Source organism: Giraffa tippelskirchi, chromosome 11, assembly GCF_054371585.1.
Source record: "Giraffa tippelskirchi isolate mGirTip1 chromosome 11, T2T-mGirTip1v1.2.pri, whole genome shotgun sequence".
NCBI classification, from domain to species: domain Eukaryota; kingdom Metazoa; phylum Chordata; class Mammalia; order Artiodactyla; family Giraffidae; genus Giraffa; species Giraffa tippelskirchi.
This window is the reverse complement of record NC_137285.1, coordinates 32,090,601-32,107,112: the sequence shown is the minus strand read 5'-3', so window position 1 is coordinate 32,107,112 and position 16,512 is coordinate 32,090,601. Positions and strand designations below refer to the sequence as shown.

Sequence of the window (16,512 nt, the reverse complement as noted above, 5' to 3'; positions counted from 1 at the left end):
GTAAAACACAGTGCCCAAGATGGTGGTGTTGGGAGACAGGGTCTGTGGGAGGTGATTCGGTGATGAAGATGGAGCCATTGTGAGATTAGGTCATTTACAAAAGAGACTCCCAGGACCCTCCACTCTTTCTGCCACCTGAGGACACAGTGAGAAGTCTGCAAGCAGGAAGTGGAAACACTTCGCCATGTGGGCACCCTGATCTCGGATTTCCAGCCTCCAAAACCATGAGAAACAAATCTCTGTTGATTATAAGCTACCCAGTCTGTGGTAGTTGAGTAGCACATGCAGAATAAGATGAACAGTTTAGACAATGTATTAATTCGCCCTCATACAGATGTTGACTCCTACTCAGAGGTACATGGGGGGTCCGTAGATTGTTCTGAGGAAAGGTGATGTGATCTAACCTCAGTTTTAAAGGATCAGATGGATGCAATGTAGAAATTAGTCTATTCAATGGCAAGGGTGGAATCAGATTGAGAATATCATACACTCTTCTAGAGAAGTGGTGTTGGAGATGCTATAGGGTTGTCCAGTCACTCAGTCATGTCTGACACTTAGCGACCCCATGGCCTGCAACATGCCAGGCCTCCCTGTCCTTCACCATATCCCAGAGCCTGCTCAAACTCATGTCCATTGAGTCGGTGACGCCATCCAACCATCTCATCCTCTGTCGTCCCCTTCTCCTCTCGCTTTCAATCTTTACCAGCATCAGGACCTGAAAAGACCAATGAGTCAGTTCTTCACATTAGGTGGCCAAAGTATTGGAGCTTCAGCTTCAGCATCAGTCCTTCCACTGAATATTCAGAACTGATTTCCTTTAGGATGGACTAGTTTTATCTCCTTGCAGTCCAAAGGACTCTCAAGAGTCTACTCCAACATCACAGTTCAAAAGCATCAATTCTTAGGTGCTCAGATTTCTTTAGGGTCCAACTCTCACACCCATACATGACTACTGGAGAAACCTTAAGTTTGACTAGATGGACCTTTGTTGACAAAGTGAGTCTCTGCTTTTAAGTGCTGTCTAAGTTTGTCATAGCTTTTCTTTCAAGAAAAATTATAGGGAGCTGGGAGAAATAGTAGAATGCTGTATATTTTTTCAAAGGAGATACAAAGGATTTGCTGGAAAAAATGACAAGTCAGTGATGATATTTAGACTTGTGTCTCTCTTTCTGATACTGATCAACATTTAGTTGGAATCCTGGAGTTGATTCTTATTTTTGCTGCCAATCCAAAGAGATGAATCTTCTCCCTGTTCTGAATGTCTCATCCTTTGGTAATATCCCAGACTGTGGCTACCTGGTGTTCATTTATCAAAAAATAAATAATTAAATAGGAAAGTAATTAAATAACAACAAAAAATGATCTACTTCTGAGAAAACAGTTTAAAAAAAAAGGATAACTGATAATTGTGTCAACAGTCAGTTTAAGGAAACATTAAGGGAACAAAGTCTGCTTGGGACCATGATCACAGTTTAGAAGTACACAAGGCAAAGAGAGGTGAACTAGGTAATGGAAGCAGAAGACCAAATCGAACTGGGATGTCTTAGGGGTAAGCTCTTACTTTGTTAATCACCACACACAATGTAATAGCAGAAAGAAAAGCCACAAGAGCACAAGAACACATAAAAGCCCTTTCACTATGAAGAATCAAGAACACCATCCATGATGGCCAATAAGCAGATGACTAGATGCCCAACATCACTAATTATTAGAGAAATACAAATCAAAAGTACAATGAGGTATCACCTCATACACGTCAGAGTTCAGTTCAGTTCAGTCGCTCAGTCGTGTCCAACTCTTTGCAACCCCATGGACTGCAGCACGCCAGGTCTCTGTGTCCATCACCAACTCCCGTAGTTTACTCAAACTCATCTCCATTGAGTCAGAGATGCCATCCAACCACCTCAAGGTCTGTCTTGCCCTTCTCCTCCCACCTTCAATCTTTCCCAGCATCAGGGTCTTTTCAAATGAGTCAGTTCTTCACATCAGGTGGCCAAAGTATTGGAGTTTCAGCTTCAGCATCCGTCCTTCCAATGAATATTCAGGACTGATTTCCTTTAGGATGGACTGGTTGGGTCTCCTTCCAGTCCAAGGGATTCTCAAGAGTCTTCTCCAACACCACAGTTCAAAAGCACCAATTCTCTGGCACTCAGCTATCTTTATAGTCCAAGTCTCACATCCATACATGACTACTGGAAAAACGATAGCCTTGACCTGACAGACCTTTGTTGGCAAAATAACGTCTCTGCTTTTTAATATGCTGTATAGGGTGGTCATAACTTTTCTTCCAAGGAGCAAGTGTCTTTTCATTTCATGGCTACAGTCACCATCTGCAGTGATTATGGAGCTCCCCCCAAAATAAAGTCTGTCACTCTTTCCACTGTTTCCCCAACTATTTGCCATGAAGTGATGGGACCGGCTACCATGATCTTAGTTTTCTGAATGTTGAGTTTTAAGCTAACTTTTTCACTCTCCTCTTTTACTTTCATCAAGAGGCTTTTTAGTTCCTCTTCACTTTCTGCTATAAGGGAGGTGTCATCTGCATATCTCAGGTTATTGATATTTCTCTCAGCAATCTTGATTCCAGCTTGTGCTTCATCCAGCCCAGCGTTTCTCATGATGTACTCTGCGTATAAGTTAAATAAACAGGATGACAACATACAGTGTTGATGTACTCCTTTCCCTATTTAGAACCAGTCTGTTGTTGCATGTCCAGTTCTAACTGTTGCTTCCTGACCGGCATACAGATTTCTCAAGAGGCAGGTCAGGTGACCTGGTATTCCCATCTCTTTCAGAATTTTCCACAGTTTATTGTGATCCACACAGTCAAAGGCTTTGGCATAGTCAATAAAGCAGAAATAGATGTTTTTCTGGAATATTCTTGCTTTTTTGATGATCCAACATATGTCAGAGTGGCCATCATTAAAATGTCTATAAATATCAAATGCTAGAGATGGTGTGGAGAAAAGGGAACCCCCTTACATTATTGATGGAAATGTAACTTGGCACATCTACTATGGAAAAACAGTATGTATGTTCCTTTAAAAACTAAAAATAGAGTTAACATGTAATCCAGCAATCCCACCCCAGGGCATTTAACTGGAGAAAATTCTAATTCACAAAGATACACACGCTGCAATGGTATGTAATGTTATGTATAATCATAACAGTACTTTTTACAATAGCCATGACATGGAAGCAACTGAAATGTCCATCAATAGAGGATGGATAAAGAAGATGTGGTACATATACACAATGGAATACTACTCATCTATAAAAGAGAAAGAAATAATGTCATTTGCAGCAACACTGATGGACCCAGAGATTACCAGAGTTAACTGAAGTCAAAGAAAGACAAATATATGATATAATTTACATGCAGAATCTAAAATATGATACAAATGAACTTATTTACAAAACAAACAACCTCACAGACATAGAAAACAAACTTATGGTTAACAAAGGGAAATTGAGGAGGGAGGGATAAATTAGGAGTTTGGGATTAACAGATACACACTACTATATATGAAATAGATAACCAACAAGGACTTACTCTATAGCACAAGGAACTATATTGAATATCTTGTAATGACCTATAATGGAAAAGAATCTGAGAAAGAATATAATTGAATCACACTGTTACACACCAGACAAAAATAGAGCATTATAAATCAACTATATTTCAATTAAATAAATTTTAAAAAGAGTACCATCGATGGGTTTCCTCTGTTTCTACTCATGTTCTTCATGTCTCCCTTGCCACCAGCACTGGACAGCTCAGATGGGAGCTTGCCTTTGAAAACAGGAACTGTTTTTCAGGTACTGGTACCTCTGGGTTATCTTCCTGGGGACAGAAAGTATTCAATGATTTGCTACTATGGTAACGAGACATAAAGAAAATAAAAATAACCAACATGGCTATTGTAACTTTCAGTTATTTTAAGAAAAGTGTTTCAGAAGCCTTTAAAAACTCTTGGCTTCTGCTTGCTGTTTTCTCATACCATTCTTAAAATGCTTTTGCAGTTTTTCCAGGAATGTAACCAAAAGATGAAGTTAAGGAATTAAAAATCAATTTAATCCTTTCCAAAGGAAAAAAAAATCAGACATTAATCTGTGATGAATGAAATATCCATTTTTTGAAGGCTGCTTTGTGTAGGGAATGGCAGGGTGCCCCGTCGACTTACTAAGAGCCGGTTGTAACCAGGAAACTTGTCATAAAGTAACACAGCACCTAAGAGAGGTCAATGTGGAGTGTTCATTAAACGAAGACAAGAAGTATTGATCTGCAGGAAGGGAGAAGAGCTCAGTGGACTTTTCAGCGGTGAGGAGGCAGGAGTTAGAAACAGAGATGAGTGAACTAAACTGAGTTTTTATTCTATTTCCTTTATATAAAGTAGAGTTTTCAAGTTTATCTACAAGAACACATTAAAAAAGAAATGCAATAGCAGAAAAACAGCAAGACTTAAGCAGTACATAGAGAGGCTGGGGGAAGTGCCCATTAAGACACCCATGAAGCTGAAAAAGATGCGTTTATAAATCTGGTTTAAAATGGGAGCATATTTCCACCAGTGTTTTGGAATATTCTGTTTGGACAGTGTTAATACTTAAAGTATATTCTTAATTGTACCACTAAGGCATTTAGAAACTACAGCAATGCTAAAATCTCTGAAATTAAAGATGGGGGTGGGGATTCAAGGAAACCAGTGAAAGAAAACTGCGTTTTTAAGATGGGAGTTGGAAATCGCTCCTATTAGCATTCATTAGTATTTACTTACCACCAAAAAAAGTTTTGTTACTTACCATCCACTCCCTATTCTTTAATAATACTCACGATAAGCACTCTTGAATTCTAATACCTAGCTGCTGCTGCTGCTGCTAAGTCGCTTCAGTCGTGTCCGACTCTGCGCGACCCCATGGACAGCAGCTCACCAGGCTCTGCCGTCCCTAGGATTCTCCAGGCAAGAATACTGGAGTGGGCTGCCATTTCCTTCTCCAGTGCATGAAAGGGAAAAGTGAGAAAGTGAAGTTGCTTAGTCATGTCCGACTCTTAGCGACCCAATGGACTACAGCCTACCAGGCTCCTCCGTCCATGGGATTTTCCAGGCAAGAGTACTGGAGTGGGGTGCCATTGCCTTTTCCGCTAATACCTAGCAGAAAACTGAAATAATGAACTAGTTGATAGAGAAAAGATATACCTGTGTTGCTGACCCTCTTCATGATGCCAATTGTCTTGCTGTATCTCACTGTCAGCACTGTTTGTTGAACCTAAGGTAGGCAAGGCACAATCAGGGAAGCTGGAAGAAAATGCAAGGAACTGTAGGAACTGCAGACATGTTTATTCTCTTCTCGCTGACACAGCAGCCACAGCAGCCACAGCAGCAGCCACTACATAACCTAACGTAACGCAACGCAACGCAACGCAACGTAACGTAACGTAACGTAACGTGGCGTGATATGGCGTAGTGTAGCGTAGCGTAGCATAATATAACACAGCATAACATAACCACACACAACCCTTGAACAAGCCAGTGCCTCGTGTCGTGCGTGTGCAGGGCTGTAAGTGATCTCAGCTGTTACATAATCATTATTTACAAAACGTGGGGCAAAAGCGAGAGTGAGTGGAGCAAAAGAGCTTGACCATGCCATCTTGGCTAATTTGCTCTTTCACCACAATACCCATTCCAGAACCATGGAGATCTATTCAATCATGCATTCCATTATTTATCCGATAAATGTATATTGCCTACTTTAATATAATCAGTCTCTGCTAAGTTTATTTATTTTTTCTTGGAGTATACTTGCTTTACAACAGTGTGTTAGTTTTTCCTGTACACCAAAATGAATCAGTTGTATAAATACACACTTCTACATTTTCTTAGATTTCCTTTCCATTTAGATCACCACAGAGAATTAAGTAGAGTTGCTTGTGCTAAACAATAGGTCCTCTTTAGTTATCTATTTTACATGATATAAGGGAGAAAAGTGGAAGCAGTGACATATTTTTTCTTTGGCTCCAAGATCATTGTGGATGGTGACTGCACCCATGAAATTAAAAGATGTTTGCTCCTTGGAGGAAAGTTATGACAAACATAGCATATTAAAAAGCAGAGATAGCACTTTGCCAACAAAGGTCTGTCTAGCCAAAGCTATGGTTTTTCAAGGAACAATAGTGGAACAATAAAGAAGGCTGAGCACCGAAGAATTGATTATTTTGAGCTGTGGTGTTGGAGAAGACTTGAGCGTCCCTTGGACTGCAAAGAGATCAAACAAGGCAATCATAAAAGAAATCAACCCTGAATATTCATTGGAAGGACTGATGCTGAAGCTGAAGTTCCAATACTTTGGCCATCTCGTGCAAAGAGTCAACTCATTGGAAGAGACTTTGATGCTGGGAAAGCTTGAAGGCGAAAGGAGAAGGGGGTGGCAGAATATGAGATGGTTAGATAGCATCACCAACTCAATGGACATGAATCTGAGCAAACTCTGATAAATAGTGAAGGACAGGGGTGCCTGGTGTGCTGCAGTCCATGGGGTTGCAAAGAGTCAGACTGACAGCGACTGAACAAGAATTTAGTAGTAGTGTACACATGTCAGTCCCAATCTCCCGACTTATCTCTCCCAATTTATCCCTCTTCCCCTTCCCTCCTTGGTAAACATAAGTTTGTTTTCTAACTTGTGACTCTATTTCTGCTTTGCAAATAAGTTCATCTGAACCACTTTTCTAGAATCTATGTATAAGCAATATTGTATGATAGTTCTCTTTATCTTTCTGACTTATTCCCTCTGCATGGCACTCTCTAAATCAATTCATGTCACTACAAATGGCATTATTTTGATCCTACTAAATTTGGTTTTGAACTCAAATTCAAACCTCACAAACAAATATAGTTCCAGTCTGCATGAAATTTATGCTTCAATATAGAAAAATTTAATTAAATAATTACAAATAAATATATAATTACAAAAATGAAATGGGAGATTAGGATTGACATATATTCACCACTATGTATGATAAAATAGATAGCTGATGAAAAGGTACTGTATAGCACAGGGAACTCTATTCAGTGCTCTGTGGTGACCTAAATAGGAATGGAAATCCCAAAAACCGAGCATGTATGTATACATACAGTTGATTCACTTTTCTGTCGGTAGAAACCAACACAACATTTTATTTTTTTTTTATTTTTTTTTTTTTTAGTATGCACTGAAAGTATTTATTTTATTTTTTTATTTTTTTTTTTTTAATTTTAGTTGGGGGCTAATTACTTTACAATATTGTAATAGTTTTTGCCATACATTGACATGAATCAGCCATGGGTTTACATGTGTTCCCCTTCCTGGACCCCCCACCGACCTCCCTCCCCATCCCATCCTTCTGGATCATCCCATTGCCCCGGCCCTGAGCCCTTGTCACATGCATCGAACATGGAATGGTGTTCTGTTTCACATATGATAATATACATGTTTCAATGCTATTCTCCCAGAACATCCCACCCTCACCTTCTCCCTCAGAGTCCATAAAATTGTTCCATGCATCCCAACACAACATTTTAAAACAATTATACCGATAACTTTTTTTTTAATGTGTATACAAAATAAAGACAAGATATTATTAAATTATGTAACAAGAGAATATCATTGATTATGTTAAACAACTATTGAATTAATATTTGAAAAATCTATAGTGTTATGTAAATGGGGGGTAGTCAGGAAAGGGAAAGGGAAGAGCTTTGTACACTTAAGTGTGTGTGTGCTAATTCACTCAGTAGTGTCCGACTCTTTTTGATGCCATGGACTGTAGCCCGCCAGCCTCTTCCATCCATGGGTTTCTCCAGGCAGCAGTACTAGAGTGGGTTGCTGTGTCCTCCTCCAGGGGATCTTCCTGACCCAGGGATCAAACCCGAGTCTCTTACATCTCATGCATTGGCAGGCAAATTCTTTACCACTAGCGCGACCTGGGAAGTTTTGTATACTTAGGTAGTGGCACATAAAGATCCTGAATGAGAAAGAGCAAAACAGTGTGATCCAGTGAAAGAAGAGTAGTGTGGTTGAAGAAGACAAAAACTGTGCCAGGTGAGGCTGCTGTATTAGGTGGGAGTCAGCTCAGAATTACCAACAGGTTTATCCTAATTGCAATGGGAAGCCATTGAAAGGTTTTAAGGGATAGGCAATGTCACTGTCTAATTTATACTTTTAAGGATGCCACCACATATGGACAAAGCTGAAGAGGGGCAAGAGTTTCATAAAGAGGCCAATTTAAAGACAATTTCTGTAAAACAAATGGGAAATGATGGTGACTTGAATGAGCAGAGCAACAGTGGGGTTTTGGAGACGAGCTGTAGTGGGGAGTCAGGACTGAAAGGTTTTGGCATCATCACTGTCTTAGTCCACTTGGGCTGCTGTGACATAATACCAAAGAGGAGTCATCCTGAGGCAAAATTCCTCTCCAGCTGTGAGTCTGTGAAAATCAACAAGTCACGTGCTTCCAAGATAAAATGGTCAGAGAGACATAGGACAGGCACTTCTAACTCAAAACACAGAAATAGGAAAATAGCTTGGGATTAACATACATACACTACTATTTATAAAATAGATAATCGACAAGGACCTACTCTATAGCACCGGGAACTCTACCCACTACTCTGTAGAAACTATATGGGAAAAAGCTGAAAAAGAATGAATATCTACATATAACTGAGTCACTTTGTTGTGCCGCTGAAACTAATATAACCTTGTAAATTAACTTTACTCCAATAAAATAGAAAATAAATAACAAGCATTTTTTTTCCCAGAAAAGAAGAATAAAGGGGTAATGAGTTCCTTGTGGGCCTAAAACCTAGAGCAATCAACATTAAATGTTAAGATTCAAGAATAATCTTCTTTGACTTGAGGCAACCCTGATGATCTCTGAATCACCTTGGGGGAGTCATTTCCCCCTTGTCTTGAAGACCAGTGCCTGACTTCTATTGAAATGGCTGTCCAGGTAATTGATTCATGCCCATATAGAGGTCATTATCAAATAGTCATTTGGCCATACCTCGAGCATACTTTGTCAGTTTTTCCAATATGGATAGGATTGAGAAGGAATTGCCATTCTCTTCTCCAGGGGATCTTCCCAACCCAGGGATTATGTTCAGTTCTTTAAGATGTTTCTTAACTTCATCAGTGAAAAATTAAATCCATAAGGTCAGCATACATGTAGCATTCTATTAACAGTTATAGACTGAACCATTTTGCTGTGACAGTATTAAGTCTTAACTGACGATATAAGATGCCGAGTAATTACTGGGTAACTTCTGGTGGACGGCAGCAATAAATAGATCCTTTTTGAACATTCCTATCAGAAATGGAGCACTTAAAACTCGATTTTGAATGAGCACGTTTTAATTGTCATTAAAAAAAAAAAAACAACTGGTATTTGAAATAAACCAAAGAAAGATTGTGTCATTCGAGCAACTCCATCACACACTTTGGTAAAAATCAAGTTATTCTGGAAAAAGCAAAACTATGCTCTGCGGGGCTTAGTCATCCAGTCATGTCTGACTCTTTATGACCTCATGGGCTGTAGACTGCCAGGCTCCTCTGTCCATGGTGATTCTCCAGGCAAGAATACTGGAGTGGGTTGCCATGCCCTCCTCCAGGGGATCTTCCCAACCCAGGTATGGAACTCAAGTCTCCTGCATTGCAGGCAGATTCTTTACTGTCTGAGACACCAGGGAAGCCTACAGAGACAATAAAAAGATTAGTTGTCAACTGAGGTTTGAGGAGTACACAGGATAAAATGATTAAGCAGAGGATATTTTTAGGGCAATGAAAATATCCTGCATGATACTATACTGATGCATACATGGCTTTATACATTTGTGAAAATTCATAGAATGTGCAACACAAATAGCGAAACCGAATGTAAACTATGTGTGTGTGCTCAGTCACTCAGTCATGTCTGACTCTGGGATCCCGTGGACTGTAACCCACCAGGCTGCTCTGTCCATGGAATTTTCCAGGTAAGAATACTGGAGCAGGTTGCCATTTCCTACTCCAGGTGACCTTCCAAACACAAGGATCTAATCTGCATCTCTTGCATCTCCCATATTGGCAGATGGATTTTTTACCATTGCACTAACTTGGAAGCCCAATGTTAAACTACAAATTTAGTTAATAATAATGTTAGAACCAGACATAGAATAATGGGCTGGTTCCAAATTGGGAAAGGAGTACATCAAGGCTGTATATTGTCACCCTGCTTATTTAACTTATATGCAGAATACATCATGCGAAATGCCGGGCTGAATGAAGCACAAGCTGGAATTAAGATTGCCGGGAGAAATATCAACAACTTCAGATATGCAGATGACACCACCCTTGTGACAGAAAGCGAAGAGGAACTAAAGAGCCTCTTGATGAAAAGGAAAGAGAGGAGAGTGAAAAAACTGGCTTAAAACTCAACATTCAAAAAACTAACATCATGGCATTCAGTCCCATCACTTCTTGGCAAATAGATGGGGAAACAATGGAAACAATGAGAGACTTTATTTTCCTGGACTCCAAAATCACTGCAGATGGTGACTGCAGCCATGAAATTAAAAGACGCTTACTCCTTGGAAGAAAAGTTATGACCACCCTAGACAGCATATTAAAAAGCAGAGACATTACTTTGCCAACAAATGTCCATCTGGTCAAATCTATGGTTTTTCCAGTAGTCATGTATGGATGTGAGAGTTGGACCATAAAGTAAGCTGAGTACTAAAGAGTTGGTGCTTTTGAACTGTGGTGTTAGAGAAAACTCTTGAGAGTCCCTTGGACTGCAAGGAGATCCAACCAGTCCATCCTAAAGGATCCTTGCGAGCCCTGTCTGGGAAGATCCCGCATGCTGCAGAACAGCTAAACCTCTGTGCCACTACTACTGAGCCCACACTTTAGAGCTCAGGAACCACAACTACTAAAGGCCAAGGGCCCTAGGGTCTGCTTTCCACAACAAGAGAAGTTAGCACAATGAGAAGCCCATGCAGCACAGCTAGAGAGTAGCCCCTGCTTGCCAAAACTAGAGAAAAGTGAACGTAGCAATGAAGACCTAGCACAGCCAAGAGTGAATAAATAAATAAACGTCTTTAAAAAAAAATCATTCATTACAATCTTTTCACTTCTGCTAACACCATTGTCACTACATTTTGTCAGAAAGCAGTGAGCCCCAATTTCTTGAGATAAGAATATAAAAATATATAAATATTAAAAGTAAATGAAGAATAACTGTGGTGGGATAATCTATTGCTCTCTTGCATGGGTTTAGGATTAGAAATGTGGTATTCTATTTTTATACCTAGAAAATTTGAATCTTGACAAGGCTGTCAGCTTTGAGAAGGTGGCTCACTGAAACAATAAAAGTTCAGTCTCATTATTTTTTGGTTTGCACAACAAAATATCCCTGCAAATACTTTTTCTAGCCCCTTCCACTATAAAATATACTTTATTATTATTTTAATAAGAATAATTAGTACTTATAAACAATATGATGCTTCCCATTTAAAAGAAATTATTAGAATAGAGCCTAAATTTTTTGTTCAAAACAATATGCTAATTCATCAAAAAGCACTAACTTTCAACCAAATGTGTTGCTATTTATGGCCAAACTGAGAGAGAAGAGGCCAAGCTTTTTAGAAAGCCATGCTCTAGAAGCTAGGGTGTAAGATCACAGAGTTGGGAAATCTGTGTCGGTTACTCTTTGTGTGGGCCAGTGGCACAATTCCCTTTTAAAAATTTTTACCATGTTTTGATTTTACATGCTTGATGCCATGCATTCACACACACACACACACACAAATACAGGTGGATTAGATGAGATGGTATGGGAGATTTTCAATCATTCTAATCTATTTTGGCCACCTATAACTCATTTATAAATTGGGTTTTCTTTTGTAAACTGAAGCTAATTTATTTTTGGATAAATCTTCAGTCATGCCAAAAAATTAATGAGGCCCTATCAGAGGGGAATGTGCAAGTAGAGCCAACTCTGCATCTGAGTTACCAAGGGAAAAATATTGGCTATCCACAAACAAGATACTGTGGTTCTCACATTTGAGTTATATGAGTCATCTTGCCACAACCAAAGTCTTTGTGGTGGATCCATGTGAAAAAGGATAAAGAGGCATTTAAAGTCAGCAAAATATTTAGAAGCAGTGAGAAGCATCCAATAGCCACTTTTAAGTGCTTTCCATGTTCCAGATCCTTCCATACAGTTTAAGGTGATTATTTATCTGGTAGTTTTTGTGCACCTACACTTAGCCAAGAATAGTTCTAGACATGAGGGATATAACAGCAAGCCAAAATCATGCTTTAATGAGACAAAGTTCTATAGGGGAGAAGGAAGCATAGATGAGGGAGCTGGTAACTGCACACATAAAAAAATGGAGACAGACTTCATCCTGGAGGAGATGCTTGAGTTAGAGCTATTGGCCTATTCTTCTCTAGATGGAAAGGACACAGAAATCCATATATATCTGGTGGAAGGCTGAAAGAGCATGGTACCTTTGGGAAAGAGCAGGAGGTCTGTGATGAACAAGGTACACAGGAAGGAAGTACGTAATCTAAGAAAGAGACTGGGAAGATCAGCCACGCTTATGAAATTTATATTTATCAACAGATGAATGGATAAAGAAGATGTGTTATATATACACATATACAATGGACTATTACTCAACCATAAAAGGGAGTGAAATAATGTCATTTGCAGCAACATGGATGGACCTAGGGATTGTCATACTAAGTGAAATAAGTCAAACAAAGACAAATGTCATATGATACCATTAATATGTGGAATCTAGAAAAAGGGTGCAAATAAACATATCTACAAAACAGAAATAAAATCACAGATGTAGAAAGCACTGCTTTCTGACAAAATGGTTACCAGAAAGTAAGAGGGGGAAGAATAAATTAGTAGATTGGGATTGACATATACACACTACTATATATAAAATAGATAACTAATAAGGACCTACTATATAACACACACACAACTTTACTCAATACTCTGTAATTCCCTGTATGGGAAAAAAAATCTAAAATAAGAGTGGATACATGTATGTGTATAACTGATTCACTTTGCTGTATAGCAGATACTAATACAACATTGTAAATCAACTGTACCAATAACATTTTTAAATAAATAAAACTTATCATAATGGCACTATAGTCCACTACATGTTTTTAAGCCAGAAATAAGCGTGATTAGTACTGTTTTAAAATAGTATTGCTAGGATTAACTGCCTGGAGAATCCCAGGGATGGCGGAGCCTGGTGGGCTGCCGTCTATGGGGTCGCACAGAGTCGGACACGACTGAAGCGACTTAGCAGCTAGGATTAACACATACACACTACTATATATAAAATACATAAATAGCAATAACTTACTATATAGCACAAGGAACTCTACTCAATTTTTGTAATAAATTATAAGGTAAAAGCATTTGAAAAAAAAATATATATATATATGTCTGTATAACTGAATCACTTTGTTGTACTTCTGAAACTAAGACAACATTGTAAATCAACTATATTTCAAGAAAAAAAAATAGCATGTGGATTGACTGCCAGCATGTAAAAATGAGAAGCAATAAGCATTTTCAGGAAGAAAATACCATAGTCACATGAAAGATAATGAGGGCACAAAGTAAGATTCAGGCAAAGGAGATCTGGAGAAAAGAATCATCTAAAAACAGAATATAAAATGTATGACCTGGAGCAGATGTCAGGGGCCTCGGCTGAGACAAAGGCTGCAGAAATCCTGCAAGAGTCAGAAATAAAGCACGGGTGTCATACAGCAATGCAAACAAGAAAATGAAAAGTCCCCAGATGTGGTCAATAAATTCTTTTTAAGACTTAGGAAGTTATCAGAGTATAGAGTCACTTAGAATATTACTTAAAGACTTATTTTATAATCTGAAATATGCCTTGTATCTGTCAAACCAGCCTGAGATGATATAATGAGCTGCCACACTTGTTCTGTAGTGGCAGGAAAAATAAAAAGATAAAAAAGATAAACTGAAAGAAAAAGAACATAGAGATGTAGAGGTGATTCCCAAAACTGTCCTTCACCTCTATCCTCTCATAACTGGCATTAGTTTCCATTATGCTCAACATCATTCTGAATGATCCATATATTTTCCTAGTTTATTTACTTTTTAATTCTTCTCCTCAAATGTCCAAAATGCTTTCCCTGTATTTACTCTAAGACGGCAACTTTACTTGTTATTTCAATGATAAAAATGCAGAATAGCAAGTATGCAATCACCTAGAAATATTCTATTAACTCTCACGTTTAAAGAGCTTCTTCTTGATCCTACATTTTCTTATAGCTACTCCTCCATTTTACTGCCCCTCTTTTCAGAACAAAACTTCTCAGAGGAGCTGCCTGAGCTCCTCACCACCCATTCCTCTCCTCCCTTTTGATTTTGAATCTACTTGAATCAGGTTTCTTTCCCTTGAAGACTGTAAAAATTCTGTTGTCACAGATACTAGCGACTCTGCATTTCTAATCCCCAAGGTCAGTTCCCTATAAGCATTCCATCTGACTTGTCAGTAACCTCTAACAAAATAGATCTCTCCCTCCTTCCTGAAATGCTTTCTTCTCTTGGCTCCTCAGAACCACTCCTGTGGATTTTCCTCTGCCTCGCTGGCTAGCATTTCTTAGACTTACTGGCTTTTCCTTATCTGTCTGGTCTCTTTCTCTTGAAGAGCTTCAGGATGTAATCCTTGGCTCTATTTTATTTTCAGCCTATATTTACTCCTTTGGCGAACTGATCCAGTTCTTTGGCTTTAGATAACATCACTCTGCTTATGATTGATGAATTGATATCTCCAGACTGGACTTCTCCTTAACTCCAAACTAGAATCCACAGCTCTCCATTCACCATTTTTCTTCTGATAACATATATTGCAAACCCAATGTACCTAAAGTGAATCTCCTAATTTCTCCTATCATTACAGCCTTCCATATCTCAGTTCAGTTCAATTCAGTCACTCAGTCATGTCCGACTCTTTGTGACCCCATGGGCCGCTGCACGCCAGGCTTCCCTGTCCTTCACAATCTCCCGGAGCTTGCTCAAACTCATGTCCACCGAGTCAGTGATGCCACCCAACCATCTCATGCTCTGTCTTCCCCTTCTCCTCCTGCCTTCAATCTTTCCCAGCACCAGGGTCTTTTCCAATGAGTCAGTTCTTCGCATCATGTGGCCAAAGTATTGGAGTTTCAGCTTTAGCACCACTCCTTCCAATATTCAGGACTGATTTCCTTTAGAATTGACTGGTTGGAGCTCCTTGCAGTCCAAGGGCCTCTCAAGAGTCTTCTCCAACACCATAGTTCAAAACTATCAATTCTTTGGCACTCAGCTTTCTTTATAGTCCAACTCTCAATGAGTGTCAATTTCAGTCTTCTGTGTGTTCAGGCCAAAAACCTTGAAGACGTTCTCTCCTACACAAAATTTCCATTCAAAAGCAAATTGTTGTGGCTCTAGATGCAAAATATATCAGGAATCTGATTATTTCTCAGCATTGTTACTGCTACCACCTTAGTCAAAAGTACTATCATCTCTCTCCTGGATTATTGGCAACAAACTGGTCTCCTTATGTTTATCTTTGTCCCTTCACTGTTTGATCCCTAAACAATAGGCAGAGTGATTATCTTAATGTGTAATCCAGTATTGTGGCCTGGAAACTACCATGGACGGAGGAGCCTGGCGGGCTGCAGTCCTTGGGGTCACAAAGAGTCAGACATGACTGAGCACGCACGCATGCAATTTATACCATATCACACACAGCTTGAAACCTTCCCATGACTTTCGTCCTAACTCAGAGTAAATGTCAAAGCCCTCTCACCAGTCACCTTTAAGGCCACTTCCCCTATTCCACCAGCTCTTCACTCATTCTGCAAAACTTCACTGGACTCTGCCATTCGCAAACACACCATGTACCCTCCCAACTCAAAGAATCACTCTTGCTACAACTTCTGCCTAGAATCCTCTTCCCTGAAATATTTCCACGACCTGTCCATCTTGGGTGGTCCTACATGGCATGGCTTATAGTTTCATTAAGTTAGACAAGGTTGTGATCCATGTGATCAGTTTGGTTACTTTTCTGTGATTGTGGCTTTCATTCTGTCTGCCCTCTGATGGATGAGGATAAGAGGCTTGTACAAGCTTCCTGATGGGAGGGAATGGCTGTGGGGGAAACTGGGTCTTGCTCTGGTGGGCTAGGCCATGCTCAGTAAATCTTTAATCCAATTTTCTGCTGATGGGTAGCCCTGAGGCCAAACTACTGTAGGGGTAATGGCAGTAATGGCAACCTCTGTCAAACTGACTTATGTAAGCATGCCGCGGTTCCAAGGACTGTAGTAGTCAATGTCCCTGACCCCCGTGGCAGGCCACTGTGGACCCATGCTTTCACTGGAGACTCCTGGACACTCACAGTCAAGTCTGGTTCAGTCTCTTGTGGGATCACTTCTTTCTCCTGGGTCCTGGTACAC

The 16,512-nt window shown here is 39.5% G+C and overlaps 1 long non-coding RNA gene across 2 annotated transcripts in view; it reads right to left on the bottom strand.

Annotated features, from left to right (window-relative positions):
• The window catches only part of LOC145526902 (uncharacterized), a 153,594-nt gene extending 148,188 nt beyond the window's left edge, over nucleotides 1–5,406 (bottom strand). Inside the window, exons 1-3 of one of the 2 annotated variants that reach the window (XR_014069287.1) lie at nucleotides 5,196–5,406; nucleotides 3,711–3,844; nucleotides 3,554–3,610 (exon numbers count right to left, since the gene is read on the bottom strand). This is a non-coding gene — a long non-coding RNA (uncharacterized LOC145526902). The remainder of the gene's footprint in view (nucleotides 1–3,553; nucleotides 3,611–3,710; nucleotides 3,845–5,195) is intronic. The other variant, XR_014069286.1, reaches the window with a different exon arrangement.
• Nucleotides 5,407–16,512: the final 11,106 nt, after the last annotated feature.